We start from the raw sequence: 22560 nt of genomic DNA on the forward strand, positions 1-22560 counted from the left end.
ATGGGGAGGAAGTTGACTCGAATCAGTTATCGGTATTCTCGAGTCACTAGTGCAGAACCGGGCTTTAGTGCCGGTTCGTGACGGCCTTTAGTGCCGGTTGGCGAACCGGCACTAAAGAGTGGGGACTAAAGGCCCCCCCCTTTAGTACCGGTTCGTCACGAACCGGCACTAAAGTGCAAACACGTGGCACGAGCCAGGCCCGTGTGCGTGTAGGACATTAGTACCAGTTGGTAACACCAACCGGTACTAAATGTTTGGGTGTTTTTTTAATTTTTGCTTTAATTTTGTGTTTTCAATTTGGCTTTATTTTCCATTTAATTCTTTTTTGTTTGCTGGTATTTCATGATACTACAAATTGTACACGTTATGCATATATATTAAATAGATTTTCTCGTACGTAGAACAGCATATATATATATAATATCATCGAATGTCTCACAGCCAACACCATTAACTATTCACACATATACACATGTATATACATATACAATTTCTACTACATGTTGCCTTGGTGCCTTCGGAGCACGATGACAAGTGGTTCATGGGGGCGGTAGAGGGTAATAGTATTCTCCTTTCGGATCTATGACCTGGTCGAGCAAAAATCCGGCTATTTCCTCTTGAAGTGCTTGTATGCGGTCCGATGGTAGGAGCTTATCCCGCACCGATCTGAACTGTTAAGAAGGAGATCAATATGCATGTGTGTTAGTTGTGTGACTAGATATCGATAATGGTGTGAGTAGTGTTCTGACAAAAACGTACCCAGTCCTGTCTATCAGATCTACTCCTTTCGCACATCATCATGCGAATGTTCTCGCAAACGTAGTATGCACACAGATTATTCCCTTTCGCCTGCCTCAGGGCCTTTACGAGAATGGAATTGAATCAGATAATGATATTGAAACAAGAATTAAAGAGAGGTAGCTAGCTAGTACTACTTAATTACTTACCTTGGGTCGATGCCAAAACAACTTTTTTGGCCACGTGCCTGGAGTCACCTTGATGAACTTTGCCCATGCCCTGCCCGCCGGCAAAGAAAATTAATAAAGGGGTTATTAAATAGTTCATATCAGGAACTAATTAATAGTTAATAATGATTGAAATTACCTATTGACTATCCCCTTCACGATGATGTAGTCTGTATCTTCTTTAGTTAGTGAGTCCAGTAATTCAACTTTTCCTTCCTCAACTTTAATGTCTAACAAGACCCAGTGCCAACTGCATATGCACATGTTTGCATGTCTTAATTAAGCGAGCATGTGCATAAAATTAATCAACTACCGTAAACCGTATACACTTAATTATTAACATCTAGCTAGCTAGTAAGCAAAAACAGAATTTGTAGTACAAGACAGTGTGACTCACGGGAAGTTGTAAGGAAGTAGTATATCTTCATTGGTATTGAGGCGCTTCAAGAACTCTATCATGCTTTCTTCTACATCATCTCGACAACATTCAATCTGCCATATGTCCTGATTAATGGTATTTGGGTCAATGAACCCAACGCCATAGCGTCCAGCTTTTTTCATTTCATACATCTTCATCCTGCATATAATACCACAGAAAAAGAATATAGTTAGGATAATTACATGTAATGATTGATCAAAATTATCACTACATAACTAGCTTGAGACTTAAATTACAGAAAGAAATCACTTACAGACAATAGCAACTGACGATAGACTTGTCGAGTGTGTCTTGATTAAATAACTGAAATAGTTCTGGATACTCAATGGCCAGAGCTTTCTCATGGTAATAATGCTCATGCTTGACATTCACCATGAGGGACTCTCGATTGGAAATCTTGGTAATGTTCATGTACCATTGATGCAATTGATACATTCTCGTTGGGAGGTCCTTGACCTTGTCTGGATGGACTAAAGGTTTGCCCCGGACATATTGCCATGCTATTTCCGATTCTTTAAGCGCAGACATGGGCTCGATTTCGAGGAGTTGTCCAACAGAGATATTGAGCATTTGAGCCTGCATTATATGATCCTCTGTTATTACCACATCGCCATGCTGGGGAACACTAACGGTTTGCCCACAATAATATTTGGCGCGCGTACTACTCCTCTCATGTGTTGTTGGCACAACAAGCGGGGGGATCGCTTGCGCCGCCTGTTCTCCCAACTGGGAACGGTTTTCCCGCATTTTTTGCCAGCTGCTTTTTGGCTCGAGCTTGAGCTCGCTTCCTTCTATAGTCGTGCTCGATGTGCATTCCTGATTTGGCGCTCATAGTCCGAGTCAACAGGCTTGGGAGCTGGTTCTCTAGCCATACGAATGAAGTGGTCAATTACTTTCTCAGGCACTTTCTCCTTTGGCGGCGGTGCCGGTTTCGGTCCAAAATGGGCATCCACTTGGGCTTGCACTATGGCTGTGTTTTTCTCCTTAGTCATGTCGTAAGGCCTTTGAGGAAGAGGAGCGAGGCTTGGACCATATTTATATCGCTTGCCTTCACCTGTACTTCCTGAACTACCTCGACTCGTACCGCTACGCACCAAAGCTGCAGGATGTCTCTTCTGTGATTGCTGAAACGGCGGGGACGACTGACGTGGAGTTGGACCAGGAGAAGTGGCCTGACCATGTGCCGGACTTGAAGCAGGAGGTGTGGCCTGACACGGTGCCGGACTTGCAACCGGAGAAGTGGCATGACGCTGTGCCGGGCTTGAAACCGGAGGAGTCAGCTCACACGTTCGGGGACTTGGAGGAGGTGGCGGACTTCAAGGAGGAGGAGTCTCACGCATTCGTGGACTTGGAGGAGCGGGAGTCTGCTGACTCGGTGGCGGACTTCGAGGAGTCGGCAGACGACGCGGTGTCGGTGGACTTCGAAAGATTATGCAATCCTTTCTCCATAGGATGATACGATGTATGCCCTCTACGAGTATGAGCTCATCTTCACCTCCAGGAATGTCAAGCGTTAGCCCCGAATATGGGTCCACCACTTCATCAACCATGACACGAGCATAGCCCTCTGGAATCGGGATGCAATGGTAGGTTGCTTCGGGGGTAACTGGAAAAGCAACACCGTCCGCCACCTTCATGGATATGTTCTTCATTTTGGAGTGTAGCTCGCAGTTAGTGTTCTCTATGATGTCATCCACAGGGTATTTATCCAGCAGTGTGTCGCCCGGGGCAGAACCAACGCTGCTTCTCGGCATGGATGGGACGGTGCTACCCAATGCTGGACGACCATCCGCTTGCTGCTGCCGCTGCTGAGACCCCCTTTCCTGGCTAAGTGAGTCGATCCGCTGCTGCTGCTGCTGGAATTTGAGTGCCAGGTCCGCGTGGCTTGCTTCTAGGCCTTGAAGGCGTTCTGCGTCCTGCTTCCTCTGCTCCTCCTCCAGCTTCCTCTTCTTCTCCTCCTCCATCTTCTTTCTTGCACGGGACCTGTAGTCGTCATTCCAGTCCGAAAAGCCCTCATACCAGGGAATAACACCCACCTCGTGTTCTTCCCGGGTGTTCAGGATTTCCCAGGGCGCGCGTAAGCTCGTCATTCTCTCTATTGGGCGTGAACACCCCCTCTCGAGCTTCTTCTATTGCGTCAATTATCTTTTGTTCGGCTCCTTTTAGACTTGCCTTCTTCGAAACCATGCCTGTCTTCGGGTCCAACGCCCCCCCATGCGCATAGAACCAAGTTCTGCACATGGGGGGCCAGTGCCGGGTAACCGGAGTGACCCCTGCATCCTCCATCTCTTGCTCAGACTTATCCCACTTAGGCAATGCCACCGCGTAGCCACCTGGACCCAGCCTGTGGAACTGCGTCTTTCTTGCGGCATTTGCCTTGTTTTTCATCGACCGTTCCTTAGATATTTCTGAATCCTTGAAGGTCACGAAATCGTCCCAATGTTCTCTTTGCTTCTCCAGTGTTCCCTTGAAATCTGGAGTCTTCCTTTCATTAGCGAGGTAGTTGGCCCATACAGTTTTCTTGTGGGTGTTGAATGCAATTGCCATCTTCTTAAGAGCAGCGGCCTTGACTTTGTCCACATCTGCTTTAGTGAAATGATCTGGTAGGGTGAAATGTTCCATCAGAGATTTCACCAGGTCTTCTTTGGCTCTGCCATCGACCCAAGTAACACCTGGACGTTTAGTCTCTGGCTCTTTCCATTCTCGAATGGAGATCGGGAGTTTGTCCTTCACAAGAACTCCGCACTGACAAGTCCACTTGTTCGCAATGTTCTTAGGCGTGAGGGGTTCGCCACTAGGTTTGATGGATTCGATGTCGTACTTTACACCATCCTTCAACAATCTGCCCGGGCCTCGCTTTGTCTTGCTGTCTGTAGAAGCAGCTTTGCTCGATCCGGAGGGCTGAAAGAAGAAAGATCGATTCGTTAATATATCTTCAATAAAAAACATGTGATGATCACCATGATGCATGCTTATACAAATATACCTCGCTGGTAGTGTTTGTTATTTGAAGATCAGCATTGTCTGTGTCATCACAAACATTGTCTGTGTCATAATCATAATCATAGTTCATGACTTCATCAGCCCGGTCGTCAAGATTGAATATCTTTTCATCACCCTCTCCGGTATTGTTAAGATATTGGGAGCCGTCATCTGCTTCATTCAGATCATCTAGCCTGTGAGGGCTGCGTATGATGTCGAACAATTCCTCTTGTCTCTCCCTGCCGGTATTGTCCGCCATAGCTTTTACTTTACTAATAATACAGAAGAAATATAAAACAATTTATTATTCAAATTACAATGCATGGATGCAATTAATCAATAAGGAAAATCTGAATCTCGAATACATCCTCTAGAATATATAATCTCGAATACATCATCGTCTTAATATATATAATTTTGAATACATCATCTCGAATACTATATATCGAATACATCACTGGCTAGGTACCTAATAAAGATCGAGTACTACAGAAGAATCTAGGGCGCCACTCGCGGTTCCTGGGGCGCGGGCGGTGCACACCCAAAGAGAAGGAACCATCACAGGATTATATCTCCGGTCATCTGCCCAAAGAACCCGCCAAGTAGTGGAGAACCTGATGTCGTCCATAGCAGCCATGTAGCGATGGACGTGCTCATCTTCCTCCCTGACACGTCGACGCACCACCTCCGGCGGGGCCGGCTGCCTCTGCACCGAATGTGGCCCACGCGAATGCCACCAAAGAAGATCAGGGTCGACGACGGGACCCGAGGTCGGGTTCCTCACCAAGCGGCGCGCCCCTCCAGGTAGCACCTCCCAGTGCCAGCCCGGCGGAGCCCAGTCTCGGACATGGGTCCCCTGAAGCATGACGTCGTCGCGAACGGGTCGACGGTGAGGATGCAGGCCGGGCATATCGTCGAGAACAAATACTATATGCCTGCAAAAAGTAACATTTTTCAAATGATTGGATTGTGATAACTAAAATTCTATATATATGCAAATTCTAACAATTTCACATTAATCTAATTCATCTAACTAAAACTAATTCTAAAATTTCATGATTATATAACTAACATTTCCATAACAATTCTAATATTTTTATAACTAAAAAACAGAAAAATTGCTAACATTTCTATAAATATTTCTATAACTAAAAAACAGAAAATATTTATAACGTTTCTATAAAACTAACATTTCTAATATTTATATAACTAAAAAACAGAATAATTTCTATAACTAAAAAACACAAAAATTTATAACAAACAAACTAATGTGTGTAGTGTGTGTGTGTGTAGTGTGTGTGTGTGTGTGTGTGTGTGGGTGTGTGTGTGGACATTGGCGGCCGTGGCGAGCTCACCGGCGAGGCGACGACGGGGCGGCGACAAAGGGGCGACGGGACGGGGCGGCGACGACGGGGCGACGAGACGGGGCGGCGACGACGGGGCGGGGCGGCCGGGGCGACGGGACGGGGCGGCGACGATGGGGCGGGGCGCGGCGCGGCGACGGGGACGACGGGGACGGGGACGGCCGGGGCGGCGATGTCGACGGGGGCGGCGACGAGGGGCGGGGACAGCCGGGGTCGGCGACGAGGGGCGGGGGCGGCGACGATCGGGGCAGGGTGGCGCGACGAAGGGAGGAAACAGAGGGAAGAACGGAGAGGGAAACTGAATTTTTTTCAAGTGTTGTATATAGGATGGACCTTTAGTACCGGTTGGAGCCACCAACCGGTACTAAAGGTCTGTTTTGGCCAGGCCAAGCGGTGGGAAGCGCACCCCCTTTAGTACCGGGTGGTGGCTCCAGCCGGTACTAAAGGCCCCCCCTTTAGTACCGGTTGGTGCCACCACCCGGTACTAAAGGTGGTGCGCTGGCGCAGTGCGGTGCGGCAAGTTTAATCCCACCTCGCTAGTCGAAGGGCTACCGCACTGGTTTATAAGCCCCACTGCGGTAGCTCTCTCGAGCTCCTCTCCTAAGCAGGCCTACTGGGCCTACCAATTCATTGCTGCCATGTGGGCCTACTGGGCCTTTGCGGGCCTGCATCCTGGCCCAACAAAAGGTTGAGTTTCTAGTCGTATGCAGGCCGCTTTGGCCCAGTAGGCTGGATTTTTTATTTTCTTAATTGTTTTGCTTTTTATTTGTTTTATTTATTTTTGAGTTGTTTTTTGCTGTATTTAGAGGTTCTTTGTGAATATTTTTGCTTTAGGTACAAAAATTTACAAACTTTGATCTGTTAGTGCCGGTAGTTTTCAAATTTGAATAGTTTAAATTTTGAATTATTTGAAATTTGTGTGAATCACTAGTTTGTGAATAACTTAACTTTGGAAAAAGATTTTTCAGTGATTCTTTTTTCTTATGTTTAATATTAGTGTGTTTTATCATTATATTCAATTTGGTAATGCTTACGTTATTTAAAAAATGAAATTCCTTTTGTAACATTTCAGTTTTCGTCGGAAACCCTCATACTTCGAAAAAGATTGTCCATTTTGTACACGAAGTGTATCCAGTTTTTGCCGTAACCCTCTCTACTTTTTTGCACATGCTATTTGTATGAAATTATGATACCATGCCAACTTTCAACCTTTTCTGAGTTCATTTCAAATGCTTTTCAATTTCAGGTCATTTAGCTAGAAAAAAAATCAGTAAATGCATGAAAAAGAATTTGTTTGCACATAAAATTTCTTCACGTTTCAAATGCCAAAACACATAATTAACTACCCTAACTATTACAGACATTCCCTCCTGGGTGTGAAACACAGAAGAAAGTGATGATAGTGAAGCCGATCACATCCCAGATATTTGGGTGTGAAACTTTTTCTTCTCGTGTGTCCCTTTGCGCCGTAGCCAGGGAAAATCTTCATCATTTAACTGGATGCTTGGGTCAATATTCACTGTGAATGGAGCAATTTCATCAAACTTTTCATAATCTTCTGACATGTCTGTCTTGTCATCCACTCCCACGATGTTTCTTTTCCTGAAAGAACTATGTGGCGCTTTGGCTCGTCGTATGATCCATTCGCTTCCTTATCTTTTCTTTTTCTCAGCCTGGTAGACATGTCTTTCACATAAAAAACCTGCGCCACATCATTGGCTAGGACGAATGGTTCGTATGCATACGCAAGATTGTTGAGATCTGCTGTTGTCATTCCGTACTGCGGGTCTTCCGTTACCCCGCCTCCTGTCATATTGACCCATTTGCACCGAAACAAAGGGACCTTCAAATCACATGATCCATAGTTAAGTTCCCATATGTCCTCTATATAACCATAATATGTTTCCTTTCCCCTGTTGGTTGTTGCATCAAAGCGGACACCACTGTTTTGGTTGGTGCTCTTCTTATCTTGGGCGATCGTGAAAGTCCTTGTTTGTTCGCATGTCATCCAGTCGTCAGACTTCTCCGGGTGTTTGGACTGTAGAAAATTCTTGTGTTCCTCCATATACGGAGCCACCAAGGCGGAATTCTGTAGAACTGTGTAGTGTGCTTCAATGAGAGAATGCCCGTCCATACATATTATTTGATGCCCTCCTAGTGTGCCTTTTCCTTCCAGTCTGCCCTTATGCCGCGATTCAGGAACAACAATCGGCTTAAGGTCAGGAATAAACTCAATACAAAACTCAATGACCTCCTCATTTTCATGGCCCTTCGAGATGCTTCCTTCTGGCCTAGCACGGTTATGAACATATTTCTTCAAGACTCCCATGAACCTTTCAAAGGGGAACATATTGTGTAGAAATATAGGACCCAAAACGTTAATCTCTTCGCAAAGGTGAACTAGGATGTGTGTCATGATGTTGAAGAAGGATGGTGGGAACACCAACTCGAAACTGACAAGACATTGCACCAAATCATTCTGTAACCTTGGTATGATTTCTGGATCGATTACCTTCTGAGAGATTGCATTGAGGAATGCACATAGCTTCACAATGGCCAATCGAACGTTTTTCGGTAGAAGCCCCCTCAATGCAACCGAAAGGAGTTGCGTCATAATCACGTGGCAGTCATGAGACTTTAGATTCTGGAACTTTTTCTCTGCCATATTTATTATTCCCTTTATATTCGATGAGAATCCAGACGGTACCTTCATGCTGAGCAGGCATTCGAAGAAGATTTCCTTCTCTTCTTTGGTAAGAGCATAGCTGGCCTGACCCTGATGTATGTCGTCTTTTCCGTGCATACGTTGCTGGTCCTCCCGTGCCTCTGGTGTATCTTTTGTCTTCCCATACATGCCCAAAAAGCCAAGCAGGGTCATGCAAAGATTCTTCGTCACATGCATCACGTCGATTGCGGAGCGGACCTCTAGGTCTTTCCAATATGGCAGGTCCCAAAATATAGATTTCTTCTTCCACATGGGTGCGCGTCCGTCAGCGTCCTTCGGAACAGGTTGTCCGCCAGGACCCTTTCCAAAGATTACCTTCAAATCCTTGACCATATCATGTACATCAGCACCAGTACGGTGGCGAGGCTTCGTCCGGTGATCCGCCTCACCTTTGAAATGCTTGCCTTTCTTTCTTATGGGATGCCTGCTCGGAAGAAATCGATGATGTCTTAGGTACACATTCTTCTTACAACTATTCAAATATATACTGTCGGTATCATCCAAACAGTGCGTGCATCCGCGGTATCCCTTGTTTGTCTGTCCTGAAAGATTACTGAGAGCAGGCCAATCATTGATGGTCACGAACAGCAACGCCTTTAGGTCAGATTCTTCCCCCATGTGCTCATCCCATGCACGTACACCTGTTCCATTCCACAGTTGTAAGAGTTCTTCAACAAATGGCCTTAGGTACACATCAATGTCATTGTCAGGTTGCTTAGGGCCTTGGATGAGCACTGGCATCATAATGAACTTCCGCTTCATGCACAACCAAGGAGGAAGGTTATACAAACATAGAGTTACAGGCCACGTGCTATGGTTGCTGCTCTTCTCCCCAAAAGGATTAATGCCATCTGCGCTTAGACCAAACCATACGTTCCTTGGGTCACCTGCAAACTCCTCCCAGTACTTTCTCTTGATTTTTCTCCACTGCAAACCATCAGCGGGTGCTCTCAACTTTCTGTCTTTCTTACGGTCTTCTGCGTGCCACCGCATCGCCTTCGCATGCTCTTTGTTTTGGAACAAACATTTCAACCGTGGTATTATAGGAGCATACCACATCACCTTGGCAGGAATCTTCTTCCTGGGGCGCTCACCCTCGACATCACCAGGGTCATCACGACTGATCTTATAACGCAATGCACCGTATCCCGGGCAAGCATTCAAATCCTCGTACTCACCGCAGTAGAGCATGCAGTCATTAGGGCATGCATGTATCTTTTGCACCTCTAACCCTAGAGGGCAGACAGCCTTCTTTGCTTCATACGTACTCTCGGGCAATTCGTTGTCCTTTGGAAGCATATTCTTTATCATTACCAGCAACTTTCCAAATCCCTTGTCAGATACACCATTCTCTGCCTTCCATTGCAGCAATTCAAGTGTGGTGCTCAAATTTTTTTGTCAGCTTCGCAATTCGGGTACAACAATTTCTTGTGATCCTCTAACATGCGCTGCAACTTCGTCCTCTCCAGATCACTTGCGCAGTTTCTCTTTGCATCGGCAATGGCCCGACCTAGATCATCAGCGGGCTCATCTGATGCCTCTTCTTCAGCTTCTTTCTGCATTGCCGGCTCAGCTTCTTCCCCCATTGTTGTATCATCGTATTCAGGGAACCCATGGCCAGGATAGCCGTCGTCGTCCTCTTCTTCTTCATTGTCTTCCATCATAACCCCTATTTCTCCGTGCTTGGTCCAAACATTATAGTGGGGCATGAAACCATACTCAAATAGGTGGACGTGAATGGTTCTTGACGTAGAGTAACTCTGACCATTCTTACAGCCAGCACATGGACAAGGCATAAAACCATCCACCCGCTTGTTTGCATCAGCGACAAGCAGAAAAGTATGCACGCCATTAATGAACTCGGGAGAGCATCTGTCATCATACATCCATTGTCGGCTCATCTTCATTACACAACACCGAATAGACCAAATTAATACAAGTTCATACATAAAGTTCATACATAAAGTTCATATACAACACTTAATTAAATGCAACATACAAATAACTCTCTAGCTAAAGAATTTAAATGCAACAACAAATGCGATGAAGATCGCAATTAAGGTAACAATTGATCCAACAGCATAATGATACCAAGCCACACTATCAATGGCATATTTTCTAATCTTTCTAATCTTCAACCTCATTTTCTCCATCTTGATCTTGTGATCATCGACGACATCGGCAACATGCAACTCCAATTCCATCTTCTCCCCCTCAATTCTTTTCAATTTTTCTTTCAAATACTCATTTTCTCTTTCAACTAAATTTAACCTCTCGACAATAGGGTTGGTTGGAATTTCCGGTTCACATACCTCCTAGATAAAAATATCTATGTCAACTTGACGGGCATAATTTGTCATGAAGACAAAATGCAACAACTAGTTTTAAAAGAGAATATACCACATCCGAATCATAACAAGGACGAGGGCCGACAGGGACGGATATCAAAACTATGGCACTATGTATAACAAACAACGTACGGGTAAGATAATTATACAAGTAACTATATATCCAAATCACATAAACATCAATTTGGTAATGTAAAACATTCATGAACAAGAGCCTCACCAGAAGGTGGTGCCGGCGACGGGACGGTGCGGGCGATCGACGGTGGTTACGACGAAGATTTAGAAGGCACTAAGTAAACCTCACCTACATATGCAAACTAAGTGTTATTTTTGTGCTCAAATTGCATATAAATCAAATACTAGCAAATATAATTGTTCCTCCCAAATTAATCACTATACAAAGCATTGCAAGAGCTAATCTAGCAATGAGAGTTGAAAGGACAAAGTTGCTAACCTTTGTGATCATTTGAATGGATGGGGGCCTTCAAATCTTGACAAATTTTGGGCAAAATTAGTGAGGAGCTCGAGGAGAGAGGGGGAAGAACAGAGGAAGTGAGAGGAAAGGGGAAGAGCAGAGTGGCTCGGGGGGACGAAGGGTTTATGTACGTAGCCTTTAGTACCGGTTCGTGCCACGAACCGATACTAAAGGTGCTGGAGGGGCCCCAGACTGACAACACCCTGCCACCACCCTCTTTAGTACCGGTTCGTGCCACGAACCGGTACAATAGGTTCACCACGAACCGGTACTAATGAGAACGGCCGGCTAGCCTTTGGAACCGACACTATTGGACACATTAGTGCCGGCTCAAAACCAAACCGGCACTAATGTGTCTCATATTAGGTCCTTTTTCTACTAGTGAGTGTCTAACAACTCAGAACCCGTGGAAAAATTTGAATCGACGAGAAATAATGGTTGATGAAGAACTCATAAGGAGTTATGTAGTTCCGTGATATTCTCGAGATACCAGAGGGTAACACTCGAAGGTAGATCAAAGTAGAGGCTTGACAGGTGAAATGATCTGAAGAATACAAGTACTTTAACTCGTCCGAGAAATGCAATCGAAGGATAACAGTCCTGGTCGGAACCACAGTTGCCAAGGACCAAAACAAAATACAACATGAATCTATACCAAGGGGATTATCATTATAACAAGAAGCTTCCATGATAAGTTCCACATCGGGTCCATGGGCATGAACTCAAAGGTTCATGGTCGACTCCCACTTCTCTAATGCACAAATTTCCATTTACTTCTCGTTTTTGACAAAGTTGTAGAATTGAAAATTTTATCCGAAGAAATGCCAGTAGATATAACTCGCATAATCTTCAGGTTCACACAAATTAGGGAAGGCGTAGGTTCAACCCATAGGGACATCTTAGGAACATATACCACAACTTTAGGAATAAGTAACCCAAGCTCGAAAGTAGAGCATGGTTGAGGAAGCAGAGCATACAATTTACCAAAGGCATTATGTATCCGAGGAAAGGCTCACATGGTGATTGAATTTGAAAGACGTTGTCAGATAGAACCCCACAAAGGATCTAGTGGTTCACAAGGGATCTGATGTGAGCATCAGTACTCAACCAGAAGTAGAAAGAATGCAAGGATATCAGATTATAGAAGCTACTAACTAATTCAGAGTTGAAATGCAAAGGAATTACGTTTTCCAAAATCAAGGGATTAGAAGAAAACGCTCTGACCAAGGATGGTTAAGTTGAATAGACTTAGGGCAATCAATGGCAATCTGATTGGCCAAGAACCAGCTCATGTTCAGGAAGACGTCTGAGCCGGAACGATAATTTATAAGGATCAACTAAGGATTGCGACACAAACATATCAAATCAAAAGACTCAAGATGGTAATGCCGAAGGACGTCAATGGATACTGCTAGGCATATGGAATTAACCAGGGTGTAGGCAGGTAAGACCTTCTAGAGCAATAGGCGACAGAGGTCATCGAAACCTCGGATTGTATTACAAAGTATCTTACAAAGCATAAGAATAACTAGGGATGAACGGATACTCGATAAGAAAAAGTAATTATCCGTAGGGGTATTCATGCGGCAAGGACTGTAGGGCAGTAAGCATAAAGGATCCTCGGAACATCGAAGAGTATTTCAGGACATCTTGTAATAACAAGAGCAACTGGGGATGAAGGTATGAACAACAATGTAGGTAGTTACACCTAAGGATGTATCGGTGGTAGGGATCGCCATGGCGAAGGGTACAAGGGACTTGGTAAAACATCGGAGAGTGTCTTTAGAATCTTTTGATGCACCAAGTAATCATCTGGAGTGAGGGGCTCTCTGGGAGAAAGTGTTTACGAGAACCTAGGTTTAGAGTTAGCAAAATCATTTAACCCGAATAGAAGAGAGATCATATTCCCAGAGTAAGGATGAGGAATAAAAGATCCTACTACCACCCAATGGCGACGTGGGCCCATAAGCAACACAGCCATGTTAGTAAAACTATTTTTCAAAGACTAGACTCAACTTAGGCCAAGGAGTTGGAAAGGGGGATCCTACAGGCAGTCGGCTCTGATACCAACTTGTGACGCCCCCGATTCAATCGTACACTAATCATACACGCAAATGTGTATGATCAAGATTAGGGACTCACGGGAAGATATCAAAACACAACTCTAGACACAAATCAAAATAATACAAGCTTTATATTACAAGCCAGGGGCTCGAGGGCTCGAATACATATCTCGATACACAAGAGTCAGCGAAAGCAAAAATATCTGAGTACAGACATAAGTTAAACAAGGATGCCTTAAGAAGGCTAGCACAAAAGCAACAATGATCGAAGATGCAAGGCCTCCTGCCTGGGACCTCCTAACTACTCCTGGTCGTTGGCGATCTTCACGTAGCAGCATCCATCGACGATGGCATCTGGCTCCAGGGATCCACCATCTGGTTGCATCAACCGGAAAGAAGAAAGAAGGGGGAAAAGGGGTAGCAAAGCAACCGTGAGTACTCATCCAAAGTACTCGCAAGCATCAGATCTATACTAAGTATGCATTGGTATCAAATGGAAGGGTTGTATCTGTGGACTGAACTGCAGAATGCCAGAATAGAGGGGGAAGGCCTAGCCTATCAAAGACTAGCATCTTCAAGCAGCTCCGAGCATCTTGCATCATGTAGAAGAGTAAAGAATAGCAATTTAAGTAAAGTAGCAGTAGTGTTATCCACCTCGGCCAGAGATCCTTTCTTGACTCCCTACGAGAAAGCAATCCCAGAGCCATACTATCCAATTGTCATCTCAATCCAATTCTCATCACCAGTATCCAGTTCTAGTTATATAAGATCTGGATACAAGTCTGAACGTCCATTGCCGTGGACACGGTATTCGAATATATATCTTCCCTGCAGGGGTGCACCACGTTACCCAACACGCTCGATCACTCTGGACGGACACACCTTTCTAGGGTCAATGCCCGCCCTCGGAAGATCAACACGTCACTGCCCGACCTAGGCTCAGCAAAGAGGTCCCCGCCGGTCTACATCCTAAGCACTCCGGGGTCTGGGCCCATCGCCCGCAGCACTCCGGGTCGTTGTGTGCAGGGTGGATACCAGCACCGCCTCGGATGGCCAGCATGATCTGATCATGCCACAATGTTGAACTGGACGTCTGACAAAGCTTCGGCTGATACCGCGACGTCGAGGCCCATATCTATTCTCACGTGGTGGTTAGTGCATAAAGGCCAGAGGCCAACCCAGAACAAATACCCAAACCTGTTAGTGCATTGGGGGCTTGCGGAAACGAGCAGAGACTCACGATAAGGTGACCCCATCGCCCCGTCTCATGGACTTACGGCAAGGGCCCAGACTGCCCGGCCGTGCCATGTGGAAAACTCGCGGGTGCTCAACGGGCCCGCCCGACTTTCACATCAACTCGCGGGTGCTCAACGGGCCCGCCGACTTTCACATCAACTCGCGGGTGCTCAACGGGCCCGCCCGACTTCATCAACGGTCTCAAGTAAAGTCAACGTAACTGTGTGTCCAGACATCAAGGGGAAAACCCGAGGAATCACTCCCGGTGGATTCCACTCAACGTAATCATCAAGGTGAACGTAAGAGGGACCACCCTCGAGGTTCACTCTTGAGGTGTTGAACGACAGAGCCGTATCGAGAATGGTGAAAGAGGAAATCACCCTCAATGACCACGACCGAATAACTACACTACAGAATTATCATCAGGAGTGCGTTATGAGGGATCACCCTCGGCACTCGATATTTCTCCATAGAGTCGAGCAACTAAAGGGGCGTGATGTGATGTGAGGTGTCGGGCTCTGGTCGTCGATCACGCTGATCGAGTCGTCGATGATGAAGCACGGACAACAAGGACAAGGTGGGGGTCACTGATGGATCACTAACCAACCTATACTAAGCAGTTTAGGATAAGCAGGTAAGGTACAACAGCAGGTTACAAAAGCAGGCTATGCATCAGAGTAGGAGCAAACTATAACAGTAGCAAAATCTAATGCAAGCATGAGAGTATAGAATGGGCGATATCGGGATGATCAAAGGGTGGGCTTGCCTAGTTGCTCAGGCGAGAAGGAGGGGTCGTCGTCGACGTAGTCGATCACAGCGGCATCGGCAGCCGTCACGGGGTCTACCGAAGAGAAGAGGGGGAGAAAATAGTAAATACATGCAAATATATGCACAACATGAACATAAGCGGGGCTAGAGATGTTCTAACGTTGTGCTAGGCGTTACTGGCGAAGGGGGAAACATCCGGGAAAGTTTTCCCGGTCCCGGACGCTTGTCAAACTGATGAACCGGAGGCGGAAGTTTTCATGTTTGCTATGCTAGGGACGTGTGGTGGGCGCGTATTCGGATTTATCTCGTTGTTCTGAGCAACTTTCATGTAGAAAACTTTTTCATTCGAGTTACGGTTTAATTTCTATTAATTTTCAAAGTTTTATTAATATTCTACAATTTAATTTAATTCGAAAATAAATAACAAATTGCTACGTGTACCCATCTCTGTGTACACAGAGGATGACATGTGGGCCAGGGGGACCTAGTTGACCAGTCAACGTTTGACTAGTCAATAGGGGTGGGACACCCCTGTCATGCACTCATTCAGCTAATTATGAATTAGCTAGACTAACTAAGTAATTAGTTTAATTAAACCATTTTAATTAGGTTAATAATTTAATTATTTATTTATTTATTGTTTATTTTTTATATAAATATTTTAACTTTCTTTTTTTTGCAGGGGCCTGGGGAGGCCCCACTGGGCAGTGACCCATAGGCCTCTGGAGCGGGTGCGGCTCAACGGGCAGCGGGCGGGGGGTGCCCGTGCCCGAGGCCAACAGGGCAACGGCCACGACTGCGGGCCGGAGCCGCGCGGCGAGGTGGCTGGCGAGGGCAGTCGCCGGCGGCGGCGGGGCTAGCAGGGGATCGAGAGGCAGGGGCGGAAAATTGGTCGCGGCGACGGCGCCGCAGGAGAGCGGCCATGGCGCGAGGCGGACGCTGGACGGCCGCGACGCGGCCCGCACGGCCACGCGCGGCGGCGGGAGGAGCAGGAGGGCGGTGGGGCGAGCAGCGCCAGGGGCGCGTAGGCGGCAGCGACCGTGGTGACGTGTGCGTGTAACCAGCGGGGTCGCGACAGGAGCAGCAGCAGGGCGCGACCGGGGCACGCGACTACGAGCTCGCAAAAAGCAAGGCTATGGCGGACGGTGGTTCTGGGGCTCGCGGGAACGGTTGCTACGGCACGGAATCAGAGGGGCAGGAGGAAGGGGGAGCACGCGGTGCTCACCGCCGTTGCTGGGAAGGCCCGAGGGAGAGTCGAGGCGGCCGGAGACGGCGACGACGGGCGGCGTCCCGAGGAAGAAGCCGAGCTTGGGGCGATGTCGTGGGGGCAGTCGGGTCCTCGTGGCTCGGCGTAGAGGAAGAAGGGGAGGACACGGAGGTCGGGGAAGCCGTCATGGAGGCGGTCGGGGACGGCGGGACGACGGGGAGGTGAGCGGCGTCTTCGGGGTCCGTCGGCGACCCGAGGAGGAAGAAGCTTTTACCCGGCGCTGCAGCGCGAGGAGCTCCAACGGGTGGCACCAATGGATGCAGAGGAAGACGGCGAAGCGGAGGACGCAGTCCTAGGCGGTGGGGGCATGGTGCCCGCGGTAGGACGAGATGGTCGACGATGCGGGCGCACGACGAGGTGGATCTGGACGCGAGGGAGAGTGGCGAGGGAGAGAGGGGGCGTGGGAAAAATATATGCGTCACTACAAGAAATATGTCAACTTGTGACCACCACTATTGGTCACTGAAAGGTCATGGTTTTTCATTTGTGACCTTTTTGTGACCAAAAATAGAAGGTCAAAAGCTGGCGGTCGTAAACTGACTATAGCGACCTTCTCTATGAGAAGGTCGTAGACGTTTATGACCAAAATACGTCTACTGTGGTGTTTTGGTCACTAGCAGCCTCCCCAGGCCACGTAGGCATCCAGCGTGGCAAGCTGATGTGGCACAAGATTCAGCCCGGTCCAATTTGGTGTTTATATGGGCCGAGGCCATTAATTCAGCCCATTTACGTTTTTTTCCTATGAATTTTTTGTGAGCTTCATGGACCAAGACCAACATTGCAGTCTTTTTATTTTTGGCTCATGGCCTTCATTGCATCCTTTTTATTTTTGGCCCATGGCCTTTTTGTCTCAACAGTTTCATTTTTTTCTTTTTTCCAATTTAACGTAAATCATACACAATATTTAAATTGGCACAGAAAACACACAAAATACTTCAAATACCAGCCAGTGTTGCTGTTGTCAATATAGAGTTGTTGTTGTACAAATAACTCTAACATACACTTTGCAAGCTCTACAAGTGTTCAATAACATGGTACTTTACAATAGCAAGTATAGCAAGCTGTACAAATAACTCTAACATACAATAGTGGAAGTCACAGTTACATGCTCCACACGTTCAATAACATGGTACTTTACAAGCTCTACAAGTGTTATGTTCTTCAGCATGGAGCTCCTTCGACAGCGATTACAAACTAGGCACCTGCTCTTCTTGCCAGTGTGAGGAGGTGGATGCTCGCCATGGTGTGCTTGATGATGCACACGACCATGATCTTCTTGCCACTATTGCATCCGTGCGCTCGATGATGGCGGTACCAATGCATACAAGTAGAACAAAATTACCAGCATAAACCCACAACTTCAAGTACAAGCTAAGTATGTATCAAGTGACAACAAAAACAAGTTTATATGCTAGTACAAAATCACCATCATTAACAAGTTTATATGAGAATGAAGACAATCATCAGTACTGGATTAAACACAATGCTATCTTCATATTAGCAAACAGAATATCTCATTTTCATATTCTCATTAAGCAAGTACAGTATGCTTCAACCCATGTTCTAAAAAAGATGTTTATCCTAGCTTAATACAAAATGAGCAAACCAAACCGAGTCAGAACCCGACAAGAAACAACAGCAGCCACCATGGGAAACTAGTATGGTTGCTTGCTGTTCATGAGTGTCAATCATCTCCATGTGTGTACATCAAAAAGAAAATAACAGGATTCAATTCATCTTGCCCCAGTAGACATCTAACATCATTAGACATCTAACATCATTAGATTACCACAAAAGAAAAGTCCAGAATTCCCAAAAGGTTGCATTCTAACAAAATTACAAATTCACCTAAGTGAGATTAATGGATGTCACCTGCAAGAAAAGTCCAGAATTCCCAAAAGGTTCCAAATTGGCTTTGCACTATTGTTGTCAGCATGATAAATCGATATGCACTGTTGTCGTTGCTGCTGTTAAACAAAGAGAAGAGCAGAGAGCAATTCCTACTCCAGGAAAGAAAGTTTACTCCTAGGAGTATACTGGAAAAGTTTACTCCAGTAGACAAAGAGAAGAGCAGAGAGAAGAGAAAGAGAAACTTAACAGCTGCAGCAAGTCCTATACTACTGTTGTCCTACACGAAACTACTGCAACCAGTACTGATGCAAGCTTAACAGCAGCAGCAAGTGCTATACTACTACTGTCCAGAGTACACTTAAATGAAAAGATTATAGTGCACGGAATCACTAGTTGTGCATAGAATCACAACATTTATGGTGTACAACACCAGCAGCATCACTGGTTGTTCACAGAATCACAAATGCCTGAGCATATAGTTTCATGCTAGGGGTAGAATGATAGCATCGCAACACAGCTAAGAAAATATATGATTTGAACAACTATATGGTTTGAACAGCAGCAGCATCACTGGTTGTTCACAGCATCGCAATCCAGCGAACCACTAAAACAGAAGAGGAAAGCAGACAAGCAAATATATGATTTGAACAACTATATTACTAGCACATCCTTATGTGTTTGCCTTAGGAGTAGAATGATAGCATCGCAACACAGCTGAATGTCTTTGAACAAATACCAATCAAAAGCAACACATTCTGCGCAACTTTTGATAACACAATTTGCATTAAACAATAGATTATGCTTAGCTAACTTAGAAACAAGAGAGGAGAAAGGACCTTGAGTTGGTGCTGCTACTCCTCTCCATGGCCGTGCGTCACCCTCCTCTCCTTCCCTTGGATGGCTGTCGGATCGAATCAAACAGATGGGGGAGGGAGGGAGGGGAGCACCTTTCCCTTGGATGGCTGGACAACGGCGCCGTGGACGTCAAGGTCCAGGTTGAAGAATCCCTTGAAGGCGGTGACCTTGACCTTGGTGGCTGGGTGCGCCCCTGCCGCTCCTTGAGCAAGACAAGGCCGGCGGCTGCAGCTTGAGGAGAAGGGCACTGCTCCCAGATCTATCACCCTCATTGCCGGTGCTCGGCTCGTCCGCACCATGGGCACAACAGCTACTCCATGAACAAGCACAACAACATCCTGCATTCACAAGATCGAACAGACCATCATATTTACCGAGTCTGAGCAAAATCAGGTAATAATCATGATATGAGAGTCTCAACAGGTTAAAATTATTTCCATGCACGTCTGTAGCAACTGAATTATAAGTTTTAGCAACAATCTGTTGCATTAGCTTGTTGTTGTAGTGAAAAGATTTGGGCAGGGAAGTGGTGATCATAAGTAAGCACCTTGGTGCTGCTGAACCATGGCCTCCATTTTGCTGCCACAGGGAGCTGGAGCTGGTTGACAGAGAGCCTACTGGAAGTGACGGGCACTCAGAGCCTACTGGAAGTGACGAGCCTACTGGTAGTGTGTAGTGTATATATTTTGGTGAGCCAGTATTGATCAAGTATGAAAGATCTAACACAGAACCATTATTTTTTTCCTCTATGGAAATACAATGCTAGCATCCAGAGGCAAATACAATACTTAGTTCATTCTACAGGCTGGTCTAACCAAGAGGCATTAGAGTGTGATGTAGTCGATGTAAGTTTTGATCAAACACCACCATTTAAACAAAAGAATTCTTGATAGCCCCACTGAAGATAGTGAATCCCTCAGGCTAATATGTGAGATAAAGAAAATCCCATAAATCATGATCCAAGCATATGTGTGCTGCGTGAAGAAAAAGGACTCAGATGGTCTAAGCATGTCCTATAGAAAGAGACTGAGTATCAAGTGAAGTATTCCTATAATCAGCCCAGTTTGCAGAAGAACTTCATAGTTATATCAAAAGATGTTTATATGTAGTGGATGGAAATGAGCAAGGCTGCAGGATATCTCAACAACTCTCTGGTTGATAATGTCATTGATTTATTTGACAGCGATATATATGTCGATGTTATATACAGCATTTAGTGTTGTCCAGTGTATACACAATCCACAAACTTAAGCACTGGTTTTTACATAGTATAGTTAAGATGAACCCTAAATAAACCACACACACAAAAAAGATGAACCCTAATAAAGCAACAAATGCCATCCAAGCAGTGAATGCACCAGGAGGGGAGGGGGCACGAACGAGGGTCCTTCACCTTATTGGGTCGTCGGCCGGAGTGGGGCGCCGTTCGCCGGAGTGGTGCCCTGGTCGGACCGACCAGGAGCTGCTGCGAGGGAGGAGCCGCGCCCTAGGAGTCGCGTTAGAGGATGGAGAAGCAGCGGAAGATGGGCTCCTACCAGCCGTCCAATGTGGCCGGAGCTAGCCGCGATGAGGAGCCAGAGACCGGCGGCGGCCTCTCCTTTAACTGCGCCTTGACCTCGTACACCTTGGCCAGCCTCTCCTTCAACTGCGCCTGCGCACAAGCACATGAGCGCTTCAGAATTACCGATGAAATGCAATAGAGCTAAGGAACGAGAGGAAGGGGGCGAGATCTCGAACCTTGGAGACCTTGGCGGACTCACCGGGCCGCCGCTCGTCGCCGCCCCGGCCGCAGCCGCCATCCCCGCCGCGCCTCCTCCTCCTCCTCCTAAGAAGCAGTAGCGCCCTCATTGGATCTAGCCCAGCGTGGCCACGGTGGAAGAGCACGAACTGCTTGCGGGCGAGCATGCGGTTATTCATGAACTTGCGGGTGCTGAAGGGAGTGGGAGCGGGAGCAGTGCGGGAGGGAGCGGCGACGGCGATGGGGAAAACGGAGCGGGAGCGGCTGGGGGCTGAGTGCGAGGGGAGAGGTGGGTGGCAGAGGCGAGGAGAGAGGTGGGCGGCGGAAGGAAGGGGAGGACGGGGCGTCAGCGGAAGGATCTGGATCGGGGAGAGGAGTGGAGGCGGCGAGGGATCTGGATCGGTGGAGCTAGCGAGGGAAAGAAAGGAGGCGGGGGGTGGGTAGAAATTTACCTCGAGAACATATCTAGGGTTTCGGGGTTGGTGTGGATGGGTCGAGGACAGCCATTGGATCCCCGAGCATCCGACAGTGTTGGATGCACGATCCGCGTGATATGTCCACGGACCAATCAGAATGCAGTACGATTTTATGACCATCTAAATTGGTCGTAGTTGACCTAAAATAATGTGTTAAAATCATTTAAGCTACTTTATGATCTGAGAAATTATAAAAAAATGGAAAACCTTCTCATTGTGTCACCAAAATTTGAACAAGTTTTCAAAAAAAATAACAACATGGAATAAGATAAATATCTTTAAAAAGGTGTCGTCGGAAATGAGTTTTTTGCACAAAAAAAAACATTTTCCCTTTTTCGGGTGCCCAAAATGAGTTTTTTTGTGAAGGACCTACAATATATTTATTGCAAAATTGTATGAAATCAATTTTATAAACTATTAGACTATATTTAATGCACAAATGACCAAATAGTTGGGTGTCAAAAGATTTTATCCACATCTGGTAACAAAGACAAATTTCCGCTGATCCAGCTGGGAGCGGGTGAAATTTGAACTGTAGTTTCCTCATAGTTTGCTATTTATTTTTTACAAAAATCATTTCTAGGTACATAAGTATCTATTTTATCATAGAAACACCAAAAAGTTTCCAAGATTCAACCACTAGCTAGGAACGGTCAAGCCTGCAGTTTTGACCGCATTTTGAAACGGGCATAAAAAATAAAAAAAAATTGGAAAACCTTCGCATTCTGTCATCATATGTGACCAAGTTTCCAGGAAAAATAATAAACTTGTAATACGGTAATTATTTTAAAAAGTGTTCTCGAAAATGAGCTATCAAGTGTGAAGATTCATGGCTTTCAAGCCAAATGATCAATCTTATGGCCACATTCATGGCATAGTTTGTTAAAATGATCTCATATTGTGCACAAGGGTGCATCTTGGAATTCCAAACAATGTTGCCTAAGGGAGTTTTCATTTTCTTTGCACGGAAAATTCATTTTCCATTTTCCGAGTGACCGAAATGACGTT

This window comes from Triticum aestivum, chromosome 2B, assembly GCF_018294505.1.
Source record: "Triticum aestivum cultivar Chinese Spring chromosome 2B, IWGSC CS RefSeq v2.1, whole genome shotgun sequence".
Lineage (NCBI taxonomy): Eukaryota > Viridiplantae > Streptophyta > Magnoliopsida > Poales > Poaceae > Triticum > Triticum aestivum.